Source organism: Tachypleus tridentatus, chromosome 4, assembly GCF_004210375.1.
Source record: "Tachypleus tridentatus isolate NWPU-2018 chromosome 4, ASM421037v1, whole genome shotgun sequence".
Taxonomy (NCBI): domain Eukaryota; kingdom Metazoa; phylum Arthropoda; class Merostomata; order Xiphosura; family Limulidae; genus Tachypleus; species Tachypleus tridentatus.
This window is the reverse complement of record NC_134828.1, coordinates 15,515,726-15,532,954: the sequence shown is the minus strand read 5'-3', so window position 1 is coordinate 15,532,954 and position 17,229 is coordinate 15,515,726. Positions and strand designations below refer to the sequence as shown.

Sequence of the window (17,229 nt, the reverse complement as noted above, 5' to 3'; positions counted from 1 at the left end):
AGGTTTTAATTTGTTGAAGCTTTATACAACTGTAAATATGCTTTCTTTTTTATCAAATTTAAAGGTGACTGTTTTAAAAAAATGCCAATAAATGTTTGACATTAGTAATTTCAAGTTTAATAACCTGTTCAGTTTCAAATATTATCCTGATTTTTTTGTTTTTTAGATTTACATTCATAATTGATGAGCAAGTGTTACTAGAAAAATTAATTACCCAGTTTCATAAAAATTATGTTTTGCTGTGGCTGTTTTAGAGCCATTGAAATAAATTTTCAAAAATGCGACTTGTAGTCACAGTATCATATCAGGATCAGTCTGGAGCAGTGTTATGCTGATGATAATTAGATAAGTTATTGACACAAAGTCTACTAAGGAGTTAATGTTACCTTGTGAGTGTCTTTTCACTGTATGAAATTTTTGTTTGTAATAATAAGTTTTCCTTTTAAGATGCTTTTTTGCTTCTGCTCCAATCAGGTCCACCTAATCCAGATAACTTACCAGAAGATGGCAAGTTAAAAAAGTGAGGTGATGATAAAAGAAAACAGAAGGTATTATCTTGACCTTAAAGAGAATTCTAGAGGAAGGTTTTTACGAGTAAGTGTTTTATTACTTATTTCGTTACAACACAAGACTCGTTCCCGTGACAGAGAACAAACAGACATTTTAAATTTTTGACTTGCATACCTTGTTTATTTTATTAAATTATGTTTCTGACATGTAACATGTTTGAGAAATAGTAGCCCATAACTTCTGATGAAAGGCACACCTGCATATAGAATTTTAAAAGTTAAGAAAAGCAGTGTACATATAAATTTATTTCGGCATTAGAAAATACCCATTTAATGTTATTCATCAAGAAAAATGAAAAAAAAAATCCAATTTTTGTTGTTGCACAATGTTGACTCTCACCTGTAAACAGTATATTTATTGATTTTGTTATCCCAAGACAGAAGCTACAGTTCCTTTGAAATATAAAATATTTCAAAATATTATTTTTTCACCTTATCTTTCTTATCTGTTAGTGATTTGGCATGTGACAGTGGTAATCTGATCTCAGTTTTGAAAACAGCCTAAGCCTAAAGACCATGATATTCATTATTTTTGAATCACTGTCAAGTAAATAATGTAGTTTTAACAGTAATTTGAATATTTTTAATACATCAGCCAACCAGAGTTTTTATAGGTTGAATGAAGAATCTCAAAGGAAAATGTTAAATTGTAATTATTTGTTTTTCTATGACTAGGCATCAGGTAATTTTAGTTAGGCTTAATAAATATGGGAAGTGATAGATAACTTTTTAAATTATACTAGGTATTTTTTTTATTGACTGTTTTATCAAATTTAATGTATTCAAACATAACACACAAACGTAATACTTTATAAATCAAAACACTATAATTATTTAATATACAGTAGTCTCATCTAGTAAAAGATCCATTACAGACTAGAAGATAGACTGCAAAAATTAATGATTCAATTTAAAACTGTATGTATGAGCAATATTTTAAAAATTACTTTAATCATGGAATCCAATGCACAGACTCGTCAAGCCAAATATATTTAGGTATTTTAAAACATACAACACCATTTTCATCACCTAAATATAGAAGATATCTAATTACTAGTTGTTTATGTTGATTTAATATTTATTTATATAAAATCACATGACATGCTGAATTATCTTGAAGGGTTTGATCAGTCTTACCTGCATATATAAACAATATTACTACCAAAGGTCCCAGAGTTGATGATAATTCAACTTATATCAGAAAGTCAGTGTATGGGTTACCAGGTGATCTGTCAGTTTTGTTATGTTTTATGGTGAGAATTCATTTGCTTTAATTTGCAAAGTTCCAAATGAATTAAGTCAGTAAAATTGAGTGGATATGTAAAACAAAACTTTATCAACAATAACAGTTATTTGAAAATCTTAAGGTAGAAGTAACTGTCTTTAATCAGTTTTCTGAACGGAGCCTTACGACAACATTCTGAAAGTTTTGTAACCTTAAATTGAAAAATATCCTAAAAATTATTTGTTTATTTTTTTATATGCAGCTTGGTTAAGTACTTCACTGTGAAAATATAACAGAGTGAAAAGTGGTTTAGAACTGGTTTAACAATATTAGTAACATTAACATTTAGCATATTTTATTTTCCTTGTGATAAACAACAAATAAATTTTTATCAGCTTAGTGTAGCAAAAGTATATAGCATCTTTAATTTATGTGTTAACCCCTAGTAGCACATAGACTTATAATGCTACAAATTGGGTTTCAATACCTGTAGTGGGCATGGCACAGATTGCCTATTGAGTAGCCTGTGCTTAGCTATAAACAAACAAAATTCCCATGTTTTAATTTTGTCAAAAACGCATCGTTTATTTTAACATCAACAAGCTGTATTGAGATTTGTAACTTGTGATTTCTTAGGGTATTTTTAGAAAATATTTCATTTCTTCCACCACGGCTTAAAGGTATTTCAATTTTACATCCCACCATCTTTATTTACTGACATCTTTCCCCAATCCTGTAGATTTCACAAACAATAGCCAGAGGAGGTCCACGTTCTCAAGTTGCTGTACCAGCACAAGGAATGATAGAGTTTCGTGATGCTCTAACTGACCTTCTGGAAGAATTTGGCACAGAAGATGACATGTCCTATGGTAGTAAGTTTGTTTTATTTACCCACTTAATATGTGTAACTAAACTATCAGCTGTCTTGTGTGATGAGAAGAAGAGAATGAAGCAGGCGACAGGTGTGTGTAGACGTAGAGTGTGTGTGATGAAGCAGGCGACAGGTGTGTGTGGACGTAGAGTGTGTGTGATGAAGCAGGCGACAGGTGTGTGTAGACGTAGAGTGTGTGATGAAGCAGGCGACAGGTGTGTGTAGACGTAGAGTGTGTGTGATGAAGCGGCGACGACAGGTGTGCATTACGAGCGTAGACGTGTGCGATAAACGTGCGCGACAGGTGTGCAGACGACAGGTGAAGTGCTGCGCGATGACAGATCGTGATGTGATAGACGGTAATTAATATAGAAGCAGGCGCGCAGATGTGTGAGCGTGCGAGACTATGTGATAAACGGCGCGCAGAGATGCGTGCGAAGCATAGCGATAGGCGTGCGCAGACGAGAGCGCGTGTAGGTTTACCAGTGCATTATGATGGCGCGTGCAGATCCGAGATGCAAGCGTGAGTTAGTGTATATGATACAGGCGTGAGCAGATGTGAGTAGGCGTAGAGTGATGAAATACTACAGGCGTGAGAGTGTGACAGAGTGTGCATGATAAATAGACGCGATTAGGTGCGTGTAAGCGCAGAGTGTGTGTGATGATAGCAGTGCTTGAGACGAGGCGTGATCCAGAGCGTGTGGATGATGAAATACGACAGGCGACAAGCGCGAGCAGATCCAGAGTGCGTGATGATAATACTAACAGGTGTGTGTGTGATGAAGCAGGCGACAGGTGTGTGTAGACGTAGACTGTGTGATGAAGCAGGTGACAGGTGTGTGTGGACACAGAGTGTGTGTGATGAAGCAGAGAGTGTTGAGTGAATGAATTGCATTTTTCTAAAACATTGTAAGAAACTGAAAATAATACTGTGATAATATACTGGAATAATTTCGTAGTGGAGCAAGAATCTTGTATGTGTGCAATGAGTAGTAATGTTTAATTCTTTTATTCTATAAATTTATTATTTATTTATTTATTTATTCTATAGATGTAATTGGAAAAGATAAACTGCCAAAAATATTAATAAATTAAGTCACACTTTGGAGAGACAAGTTTGTTTTTAGTAGGTAAACTGCCACATTAAGTAGATTTCTTTTTTTAACTTATTTGTTGTTTAGAAATTATAAATTGAAATTTGGGTTAGCATAAATTGGGTTGGTTAAATAACTTTGATTTGAACAAAGTATAAATTTATGTAGAGATGCTTACGTAACAAGATTGGTTTGAAATCAGTTATACTGTTTAAACATATAAATTAAATCTGCACAATTCTGAGCATTGTATGTTTAATTGACATTTTGATTCTATATAAATAATTCCATTTGGATAGGTTGAAGAGTGCCATGTGTTTTGTTCTGTTTTTTTATTTCTCTTAAACTGCTGATCTGTGTACATGTAAATGAACATGGGTACTTCATTAATATGATGTACATGTAAATGAATATGGGTACTTCATCAATATGAAATACAGTAATTTTTTTTTACCTTGTTCTCTTTCAGGATTCAAAGGGGAGCTTCCTGAAGCTCGCCATTTGCGTATAGAAAACAAGAACTTTTATTTTGACATAGGCCAAAATAGCAGGGGGATCTATATGCGAATATCTGAGGTAGGCTAGCATTAATTAAGTGCACTGTGTGCAACAAAAGCTTTATTATTACTCAAATAAAGCACTTGTTACTAGGCTTTTATGAGGGATACTGTGTGTGTTTGTTATTCAATACAATGCCACCTCCTGGTATGTTTACTAGGCTTTTATGAGGGATGCTGTATGTGTTTGTTATTCAATACAATGCCACCTCCTGGTAGTCGACTAGTAAGTATGAGGGCTTGTAATTCAAAAAACTGGTTTTTACTGTACATTAAAGCACAGTACTTATTTAGCCTGTTGTATAGCTTTGTTGTTATTGTCAAGTCAAATGAACATTAGAATAAGCAAGTATTTTAACATGTGTAATTATTAAACAGTTTATTATTGAATTTCAGAATAGAAAAACAGATAAAAATGGTGGACAGGTGTTTATAAAAATAAACAAGACCAAAGAGAACATTCTTAAAGAAAACCAAATAAGTGGATTTTTTTAAATATATTAATTCATCGTATCTTTTATTTTCTACATCTCAGTCAGAAAATTTAGCTTTATTTTGCCTAAAGAAATATGCTGATCATAATATCGAATAAAATGACATGTTGAATTTATATTGTTCCACAACCCAACCAGATCAGTTTAGTACATTTTGTAATAAGTCTGCCTTTATTTATTAATTTTTCTTTTTAATTATAAATGTTCTCATTTCTTGGGTTTGTCAACTTTAGTTATTTGTAAAATGTGATTGTTGTGGTATTCAACTTGAAAAGTCTCCAGCTGAAAATAGTTTGGACACAAACTTGTTGCATAGGTTTGAATTAAGAGAAGTTAAACTACAACAATGAAAGAAGAAAAGTTACTGTTTACATATAATTATTGATTCAAGTTTTCAACCTGAAGTCATCAGCTATGATTTGCCTCAAAGGTTGTTATAGAGCAGATTGAATGCCCAAATAGTATTATAAAACCAGAAACCAAAATTTTAGGTTTTCCCTGCCAAAAAAAGCCGGTAATAAATTTGTTATATTAATTAGTGATTTAACGAAGTTAAGTAATAATTATTCTCCAACACTGGAAACTTCTGAAATTCAGTTAGGTTCACAAAACTCTAAAACATCAGTTATGTAGCATAAGGTCCACAACAAGTTAAATGATTCAAAATATCTTGTTTTTTTTTTTGCTTTGTGGCGTTAGAAACTTCTTTAGAGGTTTTGCTCATGAAATATCTGTAGATGTTGTGCGATAAGTTACTTTTCATGTTATTTATTCGCTTGATGACTTAGCAGTAAGTTTTGAGGCTTGTAATTCTAAGATTCATGATGGGCGTATTGTGGATAACTTATTACGCAGCTTTGTGCTTTTAAAAACAAAATATTTATTTTATGTTAGGATGAAAGTACCACAAATTATTTCTACATTAATTCTGAAAAACTGATATTATAACAAAGCTGGTAATTTGTCATAAAATATACATGAAATCTGGTCATTTTAAATAGCAAAAAAATATAATTTTGTTTTGAAAACAAAGGGATATTAACCAATGTTGTTTATATTTAACGGTGTATATATGACAGCAGACCCAATGTGTGTATAACTTTCGTTTACATATTATATTTTGTGATTAATTTGTATATATCACTGTTAAGGAAGTTTATTACTACTGGAGATACATTGTCACATTTTATTGCATTAGAAAATATATTAAAAGCTGTATTCTTTTCAAATAATTCTGTTTTTCACTAAGTTGCATGGAAACATGCTACGTCTGTTTAGTTCCTGCATTTGTACATGTAACTGAAACATGAGCCAACCTTATTTGAAGGATTAACAAGTTATAAATGACTTGCCTACTTGTAACCACTTATAAATGTCATGAGATGTCTGTGGAAAATAACTCTAAACAAATGTTGAATGTCTGTGGATGTACCAAGTTGAACTGCCTCTTCATAGCCATGTTTTTAAAATTAAAAACCAACTTCAAGAAAGGTATCACAACAGACAGAATCTAATGGTTAATTTCTATACACCATAACATCACATTTGGTTGACAACACTAGACAAGTTAGTATGTAAGAGCTTGAATGGAAAGTCTATCCTTCTGGGGAAAAAGGGAAATACTGGGGGCACAAAGTCCTGTGAGGTGCTCCTTCATGTTGGATTTCCATTTCCTGATGTAAACAGTGACACCAAACTTTGTTTTTTTGTGAGGTGCTCCTTCATGTTGGATTTCCATTTCCCTGATGTAAACAGTGACACCAAACTTTGTTTTGTGAGGTGCTCCTTCATGTTGGATTTCCATTTCCTGATGTAAACAGTGACACCAAACTTTGTTTTTGTGAGGTGCTCCTTCATATTGGATTTCCATTTCCCTGATGTAAACAGTGACACCAAACTTTGTTTTTTGTGAGGTGCTCCTTCATGTTGGATTTCCATTTCCCTGATGTAAACAGTGACACCAAACTTTATTTTTTTTAACCATTAATTATGTTTTAGTTGAATAATTTATAGTAGTGTAGTAAAACTTGTATTAACTGTCACTATAGGTTCATTGTTGATTTACATTACTGTAGAAGAAAACTGTGTTTATTTAAACAAAAAACACTGGCTTTGCAAGATGGCTCTGCAAAGATGAGAAGTTACAGGATTTTACAAACTGTGGTTTTGATTGTTTGAAAAATGTATCCATAGGTCATCAGCCACCACTGACAAAATAATAGTTTAAGTTTTAAAAAGTTACGAAGTTTACAAAAATAAGTTTCATTAGAGGATAAAACGAAAGTGGTGTAGCAGGCTGTTATACCACGTATTTTATGAAAAGGATAATGGTGTGATTATATCACGTATTTTGTGAAAAGGATAATGGTGTGATTATATCACGTATTTTGTGAAAAGGATAATGGTGTGATTATATCATGTACTCCTTAACAAAACCCAGTATCTTTTTGTTAAGGAGTACATGATGTAATCACCAGTATCTTTTTGTTAAGGAGTACATGATACAATCACCAGTATCTTTTTGTTAAGGAGTACATGATGTAATCACCAGTATCTTTTTGTGAAGGAGTACATGATGTAATCACCAGTATCTTTTTGTTAAGGAGTACATGATATAATCACCAGTACCTTTTTGTTAAGGAGTACATGATGTAATCACCAGTATCTTTTTGTTAAGGAGTACATGATGTAATCACCAGTACCTTTTTGTTAAGGAGTACATGATGTAATCACCAGTATCTTTTTGTTAAGGAGTACATGATGTAATCACCAGTATCTTTTTGTGAAGGAGTACATGATACAATCACCAGTATCTTTTTGTTAAGGAGTACATGATGTAATCACCAGTATCTTTTTGGGAAGGAGTACATGATATAATCACCAGTATCTTTTTGTGAAGGAGTACATGATATAATCACCAGTACCTTTTTGTTAAGGAGTACATGATGTAATCACCAGTACCTTTTTGTTAAGGAGTACATGATGTAATCATCAGTACCTTTTTGTTAAGGAGTACATGATGTAATCACCAGTATCTTTTTGTTAAGGAGTACATGATGTAATCACCAGTATCCTTTTTGTTAAGGAGTACATGATGTAATCACCAGTACCTTTTTGTTAAGGAGTACATGATGTAATCACCAGTATCTTTTTGTTAAGGAGTACATGATGTAATCACCAGTATCCTTTTTGTGAAGGAGTACATGATACAATCACCAGTATCCTTTTTGTGAAGGAGTACATGATATAATCACCAGTATCTTTTTGTTAAGGAGTACATGATGTAATCACCAGTATCTTTTTTTAAGGAGTACATGATGTAATCACCAGTATCTTTTTGTGAAGGAGTACATGATGTAATCACCAGTATCTTTTTGTTAAGGAGTACATGATGTAATCACCAGTATCTTTTTGTGAAGAAGTACATGATATAATCACCAGTATCTTTTTGTGAAGGAGTACATGATGTAATCACCAGTATCCTTTTTGTTAAGGAGTACATGATGTAATCACCAGTATCTTTTTGTTAATGTGTACATGATGTAATCACCAGTATCTTTTTGTGAAGGAGTACATGATGTAATCACCAGTATCTTTTTGTTAAGGAGTACATGATATAATCACCAGTACCTTTTTGTGAAGGAGTACATGATATAATCACCAGTATCTTTTTGTTAATGTGTACATGATATAATCACCAGTATCTTTTTGTTAAGGAGTACATGATGTAATCACCAGTATCTTTTTGTGAAGGAGTACATGATGTAATCACCAGTATCTTTTTGTTAAGGAGTACATGATATAATCACCAGTATCTTTTTGTGAAGGAGTACATGATGTAATCACCAGTATCTTTTTGTTAAGGAGTACATGATGTAATCACCAGTATCTTTTTGTTAAGGAGTACATGATGTAATCACCAGTATCTTTTTGTTAAGGAGTACATGATGTAATCACCAGTATCTTTTTGTTAAGGAGTACATGATGTAATCACCAGTATCTTTTTGTTAAGGAGTACATAATATAATCACCAGTATGTTTTTGTTAAAATATTTCAAAATGTTAATTCTCGGTAGGATGCTTGTTAGTGGTTCAAACTCACGTTTTGTTTGTCTTATTTTTAAAAACATCTTTCACATTTCATTCTTAAGTGTGGTTTTATTGCTTTGTATTTTGTACATGTGTGATTGGTTTTCAGAATATTGTCATTTACTTTACTACAAGTTATGAACAACTTAATTGTCCCAAAAGTGCATTGTAGGTTTCATAGCAATGAACCTTGCAGACGAAATCTGGTTTTTATAATTCACTGGTAACCGAGGAATCTGAGGCTTAAATAAGTGTAATTAGAAAACAATAAATTCTTGTTAATGTTTATTATGTTCAAAGAAATAAGGAAGTTGCATGTTCTCCAAGTCATCTTTAAACATACACCTGTAAAAGTTAAAGTATGCTCTTAATATGAAGCAACAAAGTGTGTGAGGGATACAGTTTTATGCTGTTTATTGATCATATTACTTAAATATCCACTTGTGGTTTCCGGGGATCCACGGCCTCTCTGTAAGTGATTTCTTTTAATGTTTTTTTTAAGGCTTCAGTCTTTGTGTTTAATTGAAATTGGTTTGGTCTTAACCATAAAATACTTGTATTTTCACTTTTATTTTTTTCCTTTTTCATTCTCTCCCACCTCACCAGGTAAAGAGCAACTTCAGGACTGCAATCACCATTCCAGAAAAATCGTGGGGCCGTTTCCGAGATATATTTTCTGAGTACGTGGAGAAGTTGAAAGAACTGTCTGAAAAGCCAGCTGAGGAGGGTAAATGAGAGTTCATGGATCTAGCAGGCAAAATCTGCAAGTAGTACAAGGCACAAATAGAGATGTTAATAAAAGTTCTGGACAGTTGTGCTTCTGACATTAGTAGGTACTGTGTTACCTCAGTCCCAAAGACAGAGAGAGTCTTTTAGACATTGGCAGAAAACACCTGTCCTCTGTGCTTTAAGACAGTGGACACCTCCATTGTACATGGTTTTGTAAGTAAATACTTTACCAGAGCTACCTGCTCACTTCACTTCAGTTCTGATGGGCTGGTTACTGGACTGTTGGGAGAGTCAGACAGTGCCATCTCTTTCGTTGAGAAGAAAATTGATGGCATATGTCTTTGCTTTCAAACCAGAGACATCACTACACTGGAGTGATAGCAGGTGAAAATCCTTGCTTTGCAATAGCCTGCAAACAGAAATCTTTATTTCTGCATATTGGATCTTAAAAGAATGTTCATTCCACTGTATTTAAAAAAGAAAATGTAAGAGAGTATAGTAAACTCGCTTATGTTGAGAGCAAAATACACTATTAAAATCTGAAAGAACCAAAGTTGCAAATTTCATGTGAGGAAACAAATGTGTGTGTTTAATGCATAATGTAAACCTTTTAAGATATATATGAAGCTTCTGTTTGAAGACAAAAGTACTGAATTATTTGTTGCCAAAAAAAAAAAAGGGTTGACGTCCATTAGTAGAAATGTGCAGGTTTTGAGATGTATTCTAATACAGTGTTAAAATAGTTCAATAACTCACTCGCACCCACTCCTAAAAAAACTTAACCCTTTCAGGACCAGTGCACCTTTCATTTGCCGAGTGCATATCAAACTTGTACATTTAGGTTAAAACAATTTTAATTTTGTTTTGACGAGTAACTAAAAGTATTTTACAATTTGTAACATGTCATTTTGTAATATTTGTTGCATATAAGTAGCAAAATAACTTCACGAAATCTTCAAATATTAATTTCTGTATAGCTAACAAGTCTTGTCCAGAAGCAACACAGGTATTTGTTTATATGACTATTCAACCTACCTCAACATGTACATTAATATTTGCTAAGAACCTTTTATCCCACAAGAATAGAGCCTTTTTCTTTGTTTTCATGGTTTTCTTTCTTTCCTTTTTGTTTTTTTCTCTGCTTTCATTTTACTCTGTGATTTTATTTATATCTATGATTTCACAGGATGTAGCTCAAACAAATACCATTGAAGTTTCAGCTTTTAAAGTAGCTACAGAAAACATTTCAATATCATCGGATAAAGCAGATTATATCAATGTATGGTAAATAAAGTGGTAAGAAAAAGAAACTTACAGTTTTGTAGAAAAGTAACAAGGAGTAGCTCGTGGTTAGAAGAACAGTGAATCTAATTGGAACTTCTGATGAACTTGGTTAGATGTAATGATTACAGCAGGAAGCTTCTGATGAACTTGGTTAGATGTAATGATTACAGCAGGAAGCTTCTGATGAACTTGGTTAGATGTAATGATTACAGCAGGAAGCTTCTGATGAACTTGGTTAATGTAATGATTACAGCAGGAAGCTTCTGATGAACTTGGTTAGATGTAATGATTACAGCAGGAAGCTTCTGATGAACTTGGTTAGATGTAATGATTAGGAAGCTTCTGATGAACTTGGTTAGATGTAATGCTCAGGAAGCTTCTGATGAACTTGGTTAGATGTAATGATTACAGCAGGAAGCTTCTGATGAACTTGGTTAGATGTAATGATTACAGCAGGAAGCTTCTGATGAACTGGTTAGATGTAATGATTGCAGCAGAAGCTTCTGATGAACTTGTTTTCGTAATGATTGCAGCAGGAAACTTTTGATGAACTTGGTTAGATGTAATGATTACAGCAGGAAGCTTCTGATGAACTTGGTTAGATGTAATGATTACAGCAGGAAGCTTCTGAGCAACTTGATTAGATGTAATGATTACAGCAGGAAACTTGGATGAACTATTAGATGTAATGATTACAGCAGGAAACTTCTGATGAACTTGGTTAGATGTAATGATTAAGCAGGAAGCTTCTTCTGAAGGGTTGTTAGATGTAATGAAATGTGCTTCTGATACAGGCTATAGTGTAAATATGAACTTGGTTAGATGTAATGATTACAGCAGGAAGCTTCTGATGAACTTGGTTAGATGTAATGATTACAGCAGGAAGCTTCTGATGAACTTGGTTAGATGTAATGATTACAGCAGGAAGCTTTGATGAACTTGGTTAGATGTAATGATTACAGCAGGAAACTTCTGATGAACTTGGTTAGATGTAATGATTACAGCAGGAAGCTTCTGATGAACTTGGTTAGATGTAATGATTACAGCAGGAAGCTTCTGATGAACTTGGTTAGATGTAATGATTACAGCAGGAAGAAACCGGCTGATGAACTTGGTTCTAGATCTAATGATTACAGCAGGAAGCTTCTGATGAACTTGGTTAGATGTAATGATTACAGCAGGAAGCTTCTGATGAACTTGGTTAGATGTAAATGTAATGATTGGTTGACAGCAGGAAGCTTCTGATGAACTTGGTTAGATGTAATGATTACAGCAGGAAGCTTCTGATGAACTTGGTTAGATGTAATGATTACAGCAGGAAGCTCTGATGAACTTGGTTAGATGTAATGATTACAGCAGGAAGCTTCTGATGAACTTGGTTAGATGTAATGATTACAGCAGGAAAGCTTCTGATGAACTTTGTTAGATGTAATGATTACAGCAGGAAACTCTTCTTGGTTATGAACTTACAGCAGGAAGCTTCTGATGAACTGGTAATGAATGATTACAGCAGGAAGCTTCTGATGAACTTGGTTAGATGTAATGATTACAGCAGCTTCTGAAACTTCTTCTGATGAACTTGGTTAGATGTAATGATTACAGCAGGAAGCTTCTGATGAACTTTGTTAGATGTAATGATTACAGCAGGAAGCTTCTGGATGAACTTGGTTAAATGTAATGATTACAGCAGGAAGCTTCTGATGAACTTGGTTAGATGTGATGATTACAGCAGGAAACTTCTGATGAACTTGCTTAGATGTAATGATTACAGCAGGAAACTTCTGATGAACTTGGTTAGATGTAATGATTACAGCAGGAAGCTTCTGATGAACTTGGTTAGATGTAATGATTACAGCAGGAAGCTTCTGATGAACTTGGTTAGATGTAATGATTACAGCAGGAAGCTTCTGATGAACTTGGTTAGATGTAATGATTACAGCAGGAAGCTTCTGATGAACTTGGTTAGATGTAATGATTACAGCAGGAAGCTTCTGATGAACTTGGTTAGATGTAATGATTACAGCAGGAAACTTCTGATGAACTTGGTTAGATGTAATGATTACAGCAGGAAGCTTCTGATGAACTTGGTTAGATGTAATGATTACAGCAGGAAGCTTCTGATGAACTTGGTTAGATGTAATGATTACAGCAGAAGCTTCTGATGAACTTGGTTAGATGTAATGATTACAGCAGGAAGCTTCTGATGAACTTGGTTAGATGTAATGATTACAGGAAGCTTCTGATGAACTTGGTTAGATGTAATGATTGCAGGAAGCTTCTGATGAACTTGGTTAGATGTAATGATTACAGCAGGAAGCTTCTGATGAACTTGGTTAGATGTAATGATTACAGCAGGAAACTTCTGATGAACTTGGTTAGATGTAATGATTACAGCAGGAAGCTTCTGATGAACTTGGTTAGATGTAATGATTACAGCAGGAAGCTTCTGATGAACTTTGTTAGATGTAATGATTACAGCAGGAAACTTCTGATGAACTTGGTTAGATGTAATGATTACAGCAGGAAGCTTCTGATGAACTTGGTTAGATGTAATGATACAGCAGGAAGCTTCTGATGAACTTGGTTAGATGTAATGATTACAGCAGGAAGCTTCTGATGAACTTGGTTAGATGTAATGATTACAGCAGGAAGCTTCTGATGAACTTGGTTAGATGTAATGATTACAGCAGGAAACTTCTGATGAACTTTGTTAGATGTAATGATTACAGCAGGAAGCTTCTGATGAACTTGGTTAAATGTAATGATTACAGCAGGAAGCTTCTGATGAACTTGGTTAGATGTAATGATTACAGCAGGAAACTTCTGATGAACTTGGTTAGATGTAATGATTACAGCAGGAAGCTTCTGATGAACTTGGTTAGATGTAATGATTACAGCAGGAAGCTTCTGATGAACTTGGTTAGATGTAATGATTACAGCAGGAAGCTTCTGATGAACTTGGTTAGATGTAATGATTACAGCAGGGAGCTTCTGATGAACTTGGTTAGATGTAATGATTACAGCAGGAAACTTAACATGGTCTGATGGTAGAAATCTTTATTTATTGAATATTATTGTATTTGAACAACAAACATAAATGAAAGAACTTATTATTTGGTATGGCCAAGCGTGTTAAGGTGTTTGACTGGTAATCTGAGGGTTGTGGGTTCAATTCCGCCGCGAAACATGCTCGCCCTTTTCGCCTGTGGGGTAGTGACAGTCAATCCCACTATTCATTGGTAAAAGAGTAGCCCAAGAGTCATCAGTGGGTGGTGATGACTTGCTGCCTTCCCTCTAGTCTTACACTGCTAAATTAGGGACAGATAGCCCTCATGTAGCTTTGCACAAAATTCCAAAACAAACAAAACATATTATTTATTTTAAAAAATTATATTTATTAAATATAAATTGATTTCTATCAGTAATGTTACGTTAGGTGGTGGTAGGTAACCAATGATCCTTTGTCAACTGATGTAATATTTTTATTATTTTGTTGGTCAGTGAAATAAAGTATGAAAAGAAATTAAAGTAAATACATTTCACATAAAAATATTATGGAAATATAAATTGTCTAGATAGAGTCAAAATTAGATGACATTTAGTAAGTAGTTTGTAAATATCATGGAACTGAATTAAGTATGTCAGTGACACGCCTTCTGGTCCAGAAAGGGTTAATTAAAGAGATGTGTACTTGGAATTGCAAAAGTATTGTTTGTTTATTAGGACAAGATAATATTTAAGTTTTTTCTAAGTGTAACACATATATGTTGTTGATAGTAAGTATTGAAGTGAGTTAAGTTGAAAGTACATGAGCTTATGGTAAACAGTGGATTAAGTAACATTCTCTGTTCCTTGCACAGATAGATTAATGGTGTTAACCTGGAGATGTGGTCAAGCAACGTGAGCCATAATGGCTTGTTTTGTTTTGTATACACGTATATCTACACTTCTGATGGACAAGACTGCTCTGTTTGTTTCTTTTGGCGGTAATCAAAATTGTATTTAAGACACACTGCCATTAAAGTTGTTTGGTGGGATTCAAAAATTGGTCTGTTATTGCTTAGGTGCAACATTAATACCAGGTAATTGTTACGTTAATGAGTACTGTTGAATGTTACATGGAAAGAAATGTTCCAAATCTTGAGTTTTCTGTCTATCTTTTGCTGTGAGTGAAATGTTTAAGAGCCCTAACATTTGTTTTCTTATAAAATACTAAGTATATTATTATTATTTACTTATTAATTTCTCTAAAGGCATTTTGTTATGTGAAATATTTCTTGTTTGTTACATCACTGCCCTCTACTGAAAATCTGTTCAGTTACCAACAATTAAACTTGCTTATGGTGAAAGCTTTTCTAGTTTACGAGCTTGTATTTTATAGCTTCGGAAGTATTCAGGTAGGTTTGACACGTACAGATAGGTAAGTACTGTTGGACACAAGTATATTAGTTAATATTGGTCCTTTTAATCAATTATATAACTGATTTATCTTTGTTACTTTTAAAGATACAGAACTATGATTAAAATATTAGGTAAAAAAATTTAAATTATAATCCAGAAGAAGAAAGGATTTGTAAACATTGTAGGAACAATTTGTTGGTAATGAATGTGTTTTCCTTGAACTTATTTCTGCAGCTATTTATTGTTAAATTGAAGGTTAAAGGTCATCTGTGTGTGTGTGTGTCTATATATATGCACACACATACATTATTTTGGTTAGAGGAAGTCATTATTAATTTTTTCAAATTTTATATTGGAAACCAACGTGTTTTTAGTCTACCAGTTTTTAGGTAATACCTGAAACTTCTATTTAACTTTGGCACTTAGAAAGCCAATACAAAGGTTAGGTTTTCACAGGTAATAGTCAAAAGTAATTACTTCTGAGATCTTTAGCTGGTTGCTTTTAAAACAGTTTTGGACTGGGCATGGATTAGAAGAGATGCAGGTTCAACCCTTTTTTTAAAATTTTGTCTTTTAGTTATTTTAGTGAACGAGTGTTAAAAATTAGTAATATATTTTGTGTTTTAATAATATTTTATCTGTATAATTATATAGTTCATTGTTTAAAGTGATCTTTTTTGTTGGCTTGGAGAAACTATAGTAGGAAATTTCTTTCAAATATATTTGTGATGGAAGAAAAGCTGACCCTGCTTCCACTCGATTTTATTACAATGAATTAAAAAAAAACACTTAAACATTCGATGCCTCTCTGGTTTTCAGGTCAGACAATAATTGTGGTATTTCTTTTATTGTTGTAAATTTTTATTTAATAAACCTGACAAACTATGAAAAAACAATCATTTTATTGTTTCGATTATCTTAGTAATTTAACTGTAAAGAAGATATGCCATAACTCGTAGTAAACTGAATACGTGGATTATATCTGATTCTTCTCTGAACTGTTTTACAGATACTAGATCCCCTGTTGAATGTTTTTTTCTGGATGCTTCTTGCTAAGAAATAAATTGGTGACAGTCTAAACAAACATTGTTTTGATGTTACAGTAATTATTATTTCATATGTTCGTTTTGTTCGTGTTTCTGAGATCTGTTAATGGCCCACTGTTCACGTGCGACGTTAGAAGTAAGTGAGCCGTACTTATGAGATTCTTTTAAATATTTCTTTGGAGAAAATTGCCACCTAAACTAAGTATATATATGTGTAAAGTATCCTGGTAATTGTTATAGTAAACTAAAGGAAAACAATTTGTAAAAGGGAGAATGATGTGTTTCTCCTGGTGCTATGTATGCAGAATAATTAACATGCTTAATTAACAGACACTTCTTTCTGGACAGACTCGTTTTTAACTCGACGGCTGTTTCAATAACAGAAAGGTAACCATACCAGTTTATTGGGCAATGATGAACTAAAAGCTGTAGCCAATATACCCTAACTCTATTTAACAACTAAATTAAAACCAACTTTTAGCTGTTTGTTTAACCCCGCAGCCTCACTTCAATTGTCTGTTTTATTCACTGGGTCTGGTAACACAGACTCTGGTGCCACCTTAATAAAACAAGTCACAAGACTTTGTTGTTGTTTATCTGTTTTTTATTTGATAGCATCCTAATCTGCTGACTAACAACATTTACGTAACCACACCCTAATGAAGTATATTACAACACTGTCCGAATGAACGTGTATAAATTAACATTTAAATAAATACATCTTAATCAAGGTAACTGACACTACTGTATGAATGAACATCAGTAACTTAAACATAAAGAACTACACCCATTTCTACAAATTCTAGCTAAGCATCTTCTAGAAGTTAACGTTTATAAAACTATTTTTATCATGCGAGTTAAAACCTTATC

General features: G+C 33.3%; 1 protein-coding gene and 1 pseudogene across 2 annotated transcripts in view; both read left to right on the top strand.

Annotated features, from left to right (window-relative positions):
- Positions 1 to 10,711, top strand: part of LOC143248616 (transcriptional regulator protein Pur-beta-like) — a 50,516-nt pseudogene extending 39,805 nt beyond the window's left edge. The window contains exons 4-7 of the transcript XR_013027093.1: positions 475 to 594; positions 2,534 to 2,666; positions 4,229 to 4,335; positions 9,506 to 10,711. The product of XR_013027093.1 is annotated as a transcriptional regulator protein Pur-beta-like (transcript). The remainder of the gene's footprint in view (positions 1 to 474; positions 595 to 2,533; positions 2,667 to 4,228; positions 4,336 to 9,505) is intronic.
- LOC143248615 (pyrokinin-1 receptor-like) overlaps positions 1 to 17,229 on the top strand; it is a 425,075-nt gene that overhangs the window by 289,693 nt on the left and 118,153 nt on the right. The gene's annotated exons all lie outside the window — the stretch shown is intronic.